Here is a 6554-nt window from a genome sequence, read left to right as displayed (position 1 = left end):
ACAGAGCGCCATATAGCTGCAAATGGCAGAAACCAATTCAACCATTTATGTAGGTTGAAAACAACGTTTTATTTCTCTAATTCAACTAAAAAAATAGTTGAATGGATATGAAGCGTGCCTTAGCTAAGAAATAACAGCACGTTTAATTGGTGAATTCAACTAAAAAAAATAGCCATTTCAACAAATATTTTATTATTATTAAGGGAATTAGAATTAAAAAATCTAAATTAGCAAAAGTAAGATATTTTTAGTTGTCTCAAAAAATAACTAACTAAAATCAGAAAATCAACTAATTTTTTCGCCAAAATGCTGATTTCGGTCTTTCCGTGATGTTCTACAAATATATTTTAACTATCAAAGTACATATTTTTGTCAAAGACTGCATATTTTAAAGTTCACAAACTAAGCAATTTAATTAAAAATACGACATATTCCAGTATCAATATCTCGAAAATGTGGAAATATGTGGAACCAATTTCAAGAAAGTTTGAAAGTATGGTAAAAACACTATTAGAAAAATTAGTAGTCACAACTTAAATTCACTTGTTCTAGCATTACCCAATATGTATGCAGCACCTTAACGTACAGTATTCATCAACCTTGCACCTTAAATTCAATACTGATCAAAGTAAGCGAGAAAATAGAAGCAGAAAAAAACAAAATAGACAAGAACGGAGAGGTCTCCTGATACAGTGTTCCTTACAATTAAAATTGAAATACAACCCGATAAACAGATTAACAATATTTAACTGAAGAAAACATTGAAAACTTCGTCTGCTTTAAGAAATTCTTTTTGCTTTTGTCTGAAGTTTTCTACTGCTCCTATTTTCTCGCTTACTTTGATAAATATTGAAGTTGTTGTGACTAATAATTTTTCTAATAGTGTTTTGACCATGCTTTCAAACTTTGTTGAAATATGTTCCACATATTTCCACATCTTCGAGATATTGATACTTGAATATGTAGTATTTTGTAATTAAATTGCTCAAAAACTTTTTAGTTTGTGAACTTTAAAATATGCAGTCTTTGACAAAAATATGTACTTTGATAATTAAAATATAATTGTAGAACATCCACAAATTCTAAAAATGAATTGAAAAAAGTTATGATGGAAATATTTGGTTTTGGGGGTCCTTAATAAACAGTGCATCATATCTCGACACCAATGCATTTTTAAGTGTTCATGTCTTCGGCATGTTTTTTTTTTTGTTTAAACATTATCTACAAAGTGAAGTATGTTTTCGTATGTTTCGAAGTAAAGAATTCATGAGCAATTGAACTATGTAGCCTTAAAATTGCGTGGTCTCATATTTCTTGAATAGTGTAATCAAACAACCGACCTGAAGAGCCACCCAAAAAGTGTCCGAAATGGCAGAGCAAAACAAAAAAAAAATTATCCCCGACAAAAACAAAGGAAGAAAAGACAGCATAGGCGCATCAATAAACTTCCGACAGAAACAAAAATAAAAGTGTTCACTTCAGAAGTTCGTTTTGTTTTACCGGTTTACTTACCAAACTTATGAAGCAACATTTGTCTTCCAGTTCGCTAGCAGGAATGGGCCGCGTGATCATGAGCCGAGGCAAGCACACCGTAAGGACTGTAAGGAAGGTGGAGAATACGAAAAAAAAAGAACAGTTAAATGAGAATTCCTGCTTCATTTTGCCAGCGTTTCCGGGAAAGCGGCAAAAACATGAGTATAATGAGTTTGTAATTTATTTTAAATTTACGAATGCACAACTTGTACACTGGCCGGCTCCCGGAAGCCGGAACGAAGGCCCCGGAGGCACCTGGTTGGCATTGGTTGGGTTTTTAATTGTTGCGGGAATTTCCCTAGTGGTTTTCCTATTGTCTCTCTTGAACGGTGGTGGGAGGAACCACTCGAATGAAGGGCACTGATGTGTCACTCGGGAGGTTCCGCATCTGTCTATGCATACATGCACTTCTATGTGGAATGCTCTATGATCAGTCAACGGTGAAAAAAGCGGTACATTGTGGCGCAGATACACGAAAAAAAAACTAGCTTTAATTAGTCGGTCATTAAAATGGAATTATGTTCATCCTTTTTTGTAATCAGCAGAAATCCTGCAAAGGTGCATCACAGTTGTTTGGAGAAGGGGCATCTTTCAACTTGATTTGGTTGGAATGTTTTATTGTACTGAATAAAATTGCAATGCTTAGTTCTAGTAAAGTTTTAGTACCACGTGTGTTTGCTTTGATTATGAATTCCGAAGACAACGGTTTGTCTTTGTTATCTTTTTTCATAAAGAAATGTACTAGTTGAATTTTTGCATCGTATTCTTTTTATTGAAATACATATAAACACTTAAAGACAATCGGTTTTTAGTCCAAATTGCATATTTTACAACTGGACGTACTCGAAACATAAGTATTGTGACGTGTATTTTTGTATGTTTATACGAAAATTAAATGTTTGTTCACATTCAATTACTGACGGCTCAGTAATTCATACATTCCACTTCGTTGCTTTTCCGGACTTTCAGTAAAGGTTTTTCAGAACAGACAGTAGACTTTTCTGCTGAAGATTTCGGTAATACCTGACGTTTGTCAAATTTCAGATTATGCTCTCATATTCGCCTTTTCCAAATTTACCCTGTACAAGTATGGGTGGAACATACTCGCGAATATCTCTTGTTGTATTTAACGCAGGAACATGATTTCCACCATGATGAATTGAACGAATCATCGCACAAAGCGTAGTACATAAAACCGACACATAGAAATCGGGAATATTTTCAGTGGTTGAGTGCAGTGGGCTTACGACATGTTTTTTTTATCGCTAGTAAAACAGCCACTAACTGTGTATGTGTATAAACCATGAGTATTTTCAATTGACTAGTATGAGCGAAACTCATTTGTGCATGTTGTTCAAGACCGTCAGTTCAGTTCTTCAATTTATAGCCAAAATTCTCTTATAATTGATTTTCTCGCAAATTGCGAAATTGTTTGTTATAGATCAAAACCTTTGACTAGATAATAATACATCATCTAGCTAATTCCAACTATTTATCATTTTATAAAAGAACTGAATAATATTCAAACAAGTTGGTTTTATACGGAACTACGACTGGCTTGTAAGTTTTTCACTAAAATATCTAATTTGTGAAATAAAAGTGAATAATATTTCATAATGTCTCGCGAATTTTCGAAGGAATAATAGATATTTTTTGTCTACGCTTTATGAGTGGATATCAATAATTTATATTTTAGAACTGATAAATCTAATGAATGGAACAGGCTGTATGCCAGAAAATCAATATGGGAGCTAATTTATTAAAAAGTTTAAGGTAGACAAAAAAATCAATCATGTAGCAATTCACGGCAGTATTGATTATCGTTCCATATAATGTTGATTGAGTGGCGATCTTCAATCCCTGTCGTAAATTATACGCCACGTAAACATCATCGAGAATTTCGTACACTTAAAGAACTAGTCTCAGGAGTCGTCGGATTGCCCAATCTTTACAACTCTTCCTCATATTGAACAATTCAGTATTTTATGCAACTGTAATATGAGCCTTTAACACTAAATCTCCTCACACATTCATGTAATATGAATATTCAAGACTAAATCTTTCACACACCCCATACCACACGCACTTGACAAAATCCCGTAAAAGCACCATTCCACGAAAACCTAATCCATCAACCTCACATCAAACTTCCGTTTTTGGAGGCACTCATTATATTCACCCCTAAAAACACCCTTAAGACCATATTTGAGTTTTTCAAAAAGTATGCATAATTTTCAAAAAGTATAGACTCTCTTCAAATTTCGTCATACCCATTTTAAGCATACTTGCTACACACTCTCTCCCTGAAAAGGCAGAGGCACTTACTACACCAATATCATTAGTAATCATACCTAAGTTGTGCAAAAAGTAGGTATGATCTTCAAAAATATCGATTCTCTTTAAATTAGATAATTGGTTTTATGACTCCCTTTGTTAAGAACACTTACTACGCTCCCTCTCACCATAAAAATATTCTTATGACCATCTCTGAAGAGCAAGAAGTAGAAGAAGCCCTTACTACATCCACCCCCACAAATTTAAAAAATTATCATTTCTCGTCAAATAAGAAAAATTTTGTTATCCCTCTCCCCCTCTGTTAAGGACACTTACTACGCTCCGTCCCCTATAAAAATAACCATGATCATCTTGGAAGAGCAAGAAGTAGCTTTGCCAAGTTTGTGTAGTTTCTGTGCAGTAGTTCCGGAGCTATGCTGTTACAAACATTACACATTAGAGACACTTACTACACCCTCCCCCCCCACGAATATTCTTATCATCATATCCAAGTAGTGCAAAAAGTATCTATGGTCTTCAAAAAGTACCGATTTTCGTCAAATTAGATAATTTTCCTAATGACCCCCTTTGTTAGGGACACTTGCTACGCTCCCTCCCCCCATAACAATATTCTTATTACCATCTCTGAAGAGCAAAAAGTACAGGTGCCCCTTTTTAAAGGCACTTGCTACATCCATCCCCCATATAATCATATCTAAGGTATGCAAAATGTTTCTAAGATCTTCAAAAAATATCGATTTTCGTCAAGTTATATGAATTTTTTCGTGACCTCCTCTTGTTAATGCAGTTGCTACGCTTCCTCTTTTATGAAAATATCCTTAAAACCATTTTTTACAAGGTGAAATGCATTTACGCACAGAGTGTGGGACTACCACTGTATAATTGGAACTACCAACTAAAACACCTTGGATCTCCAACCCTACGTCCCCGGAACTACCGTTAGGTATTACTTTGGGGTGGAGCACCCTTCCCGGACTTATGCATCGTTTCGCTACAGGGTATCGACCAGGAGGATATCGAGGTCGGTCCAGGGATTCCAGTTGGAGCTTAGCTTCCAGTTCGCTGGCGCCTCGACAAATTAGGCTGCGTTAGAGTCACGAACTACTCGGCTAATCCCCGACGATGGATCTAACCTACACCAACGGGAAAGTTCCCCGTCGATGGAAGTTTCCCCGGGACCGACGCTCCCGAAATCCGTGAACGGTTCGAACGGCAGGATGCCTGAGTCGGTCCAGTGATTCCGGTTGGAGGATGACTTCCGGTTCACTGGTTCCCTGACGATCTATACCGGAGTTACGTCGCAATCTACTTATCTAATCCCCATCGAAGGACCTAGACTACGCCGACGGAGAGCATGTGTTTTGCCACCGGGACACTCGAAGGAATGCCGAGGTCGATCCGGTGATTCCGGTTGGAGTATAGCTTCCGGTTCACTGGCGTCTCGACGACTCGACTTCGGTGCTGTGGCTTCTACTCGGCTAGTCCCCGACAAAGGATCTAGCCTACACCGGCGATGGAAGTTCTCCCGTAAACGTCGCTTCTGATACCCCTTGAACGGATCGATCGACAGGATGCCTGGGTCGCTCCAATGATTCCGGTTGGAGGATGGCTTCCGGTTCACTGGCGCCCTGACGATCCATACCGGAACTACGTCGCTATGTACTCGTCTAATCCCCGGCGAAGGATTTAGACTACACCGACGGAGATTTCTCCGACAACGGAAAAATCCCCGAATCGACGCTTGTTCGCTGATCCCTCTTTAGGCCAAAGTTTACTTCGCTGTGGGGTCTCTCGATCCATCCGGAGACTCTTGGAATGAAGTTTACTTTGCCACTCGCGTAGGAAGGCTGCGTTGGCAGTCCTACGGGCGTTCCTGTCCTCCGCGTATCGTAGCACTCCGCGTCCTCCTCGATGAGCAGTCCAATAGGCATCATGTACGCCACCACGCAGGCTGCGTCTCCAGATACCGTACGGTAAGCGCTGATCTCACGGTACGCATTCCACAGGAGCGGGCCCGGATGGATCTCTGTGGTACTCCGGCCGTGAGAGAAGTGCTGCGTAGGCCTTCGTCGGTCTCGTAGAGCATTACCCGGTTCTGAAAGTAGCTTTCCAGAATTTTGTACAGCCCGCTTAGGTTGAATAGCGACCTCCGCGGTGGCTACCACCGATTTTATTGCATCCGCCGTAGACCTGCCTTTACGGAACCCGTACTGTTCGTTAGACAGTCCACCCGCCTCCTCTATGAACGGGGCTGGAATGTTCAGGATGATTCTCTCCAGAAGCTTCCCTGTGGTGTCGGATCAGGCAGATTGGTCTATATGTCGACGGGTTCCCAGAAGGTTTCCCAGGTTTCGGTAACAGTACCAATATCTGCCTTTTCCAAATGTCCGAGAACGTGCGCTCGTCCAGACATCTCTGCATGACCTCTCTGAACATGTCAGGTTTGGAGATTATAGCAACCTTTAGAGCCGCGTTCGGGATACCATCTGGCCCGGGGGCTTTCTTAGTGTCGAGCGATCTCGCCGCTGACAACAACTCTTCTTTTGTCACTCTGCTAACATCATTTATTGGTAGCGGTACTGGCGGCCATGAAGACGTGTCGTGGTGAGGGATAAGGACTCGTATGATCTCCTTCAGCTTCGTCGGTCTACGTTCAGGGGGTCCTAGTGCCCCTCTCGTTTTGGCCATAACCATCCTGTAGGCATGGGTTGGAGTCTCTGAATATC

General features: G+C 39.9%; 1 long non-coding RNA gene across 1 annotated transcript in view; it reads right to left on the bottom strand.

The window, feature by feature from the left end:
* Nucleotides 1-1505: 1505 nt before the first annotated feature.
* Nucleotides 1506-6554, bottom strand: part of LOC131434748 (uncharacterized) — a 201404-nt gene continuing 196355 nt past the window's right edge. The window contains exon 4 of the long non-coding RNA XR_009230384.1: nt 1506-1598. This is a non-coding gene — a long non-coding RNA (uncharacterized LOC131434748). The remainder of the gene's footprint in view (nt 1599-6554) is intronic.

The sequence above is a fragment of the Malaya genurostris genome, chromosome 3 (genome assembly GCF_030247185.1).
Source record: "Malaya genurostris strain Urasoe2022 chromosome 3, Malgen_1.1, whole genome shotgun sequence".
Taxonomy (NCBI): domain Eukaryota; kingdom Metazoa; phylum Arthropoda; class Insecta; order Diptera; family Culicidae; genus Malaya; species Malaya genurostris.
This window is presented reverse-complemented; position numbering and strand designations above follow the sequence as displayed.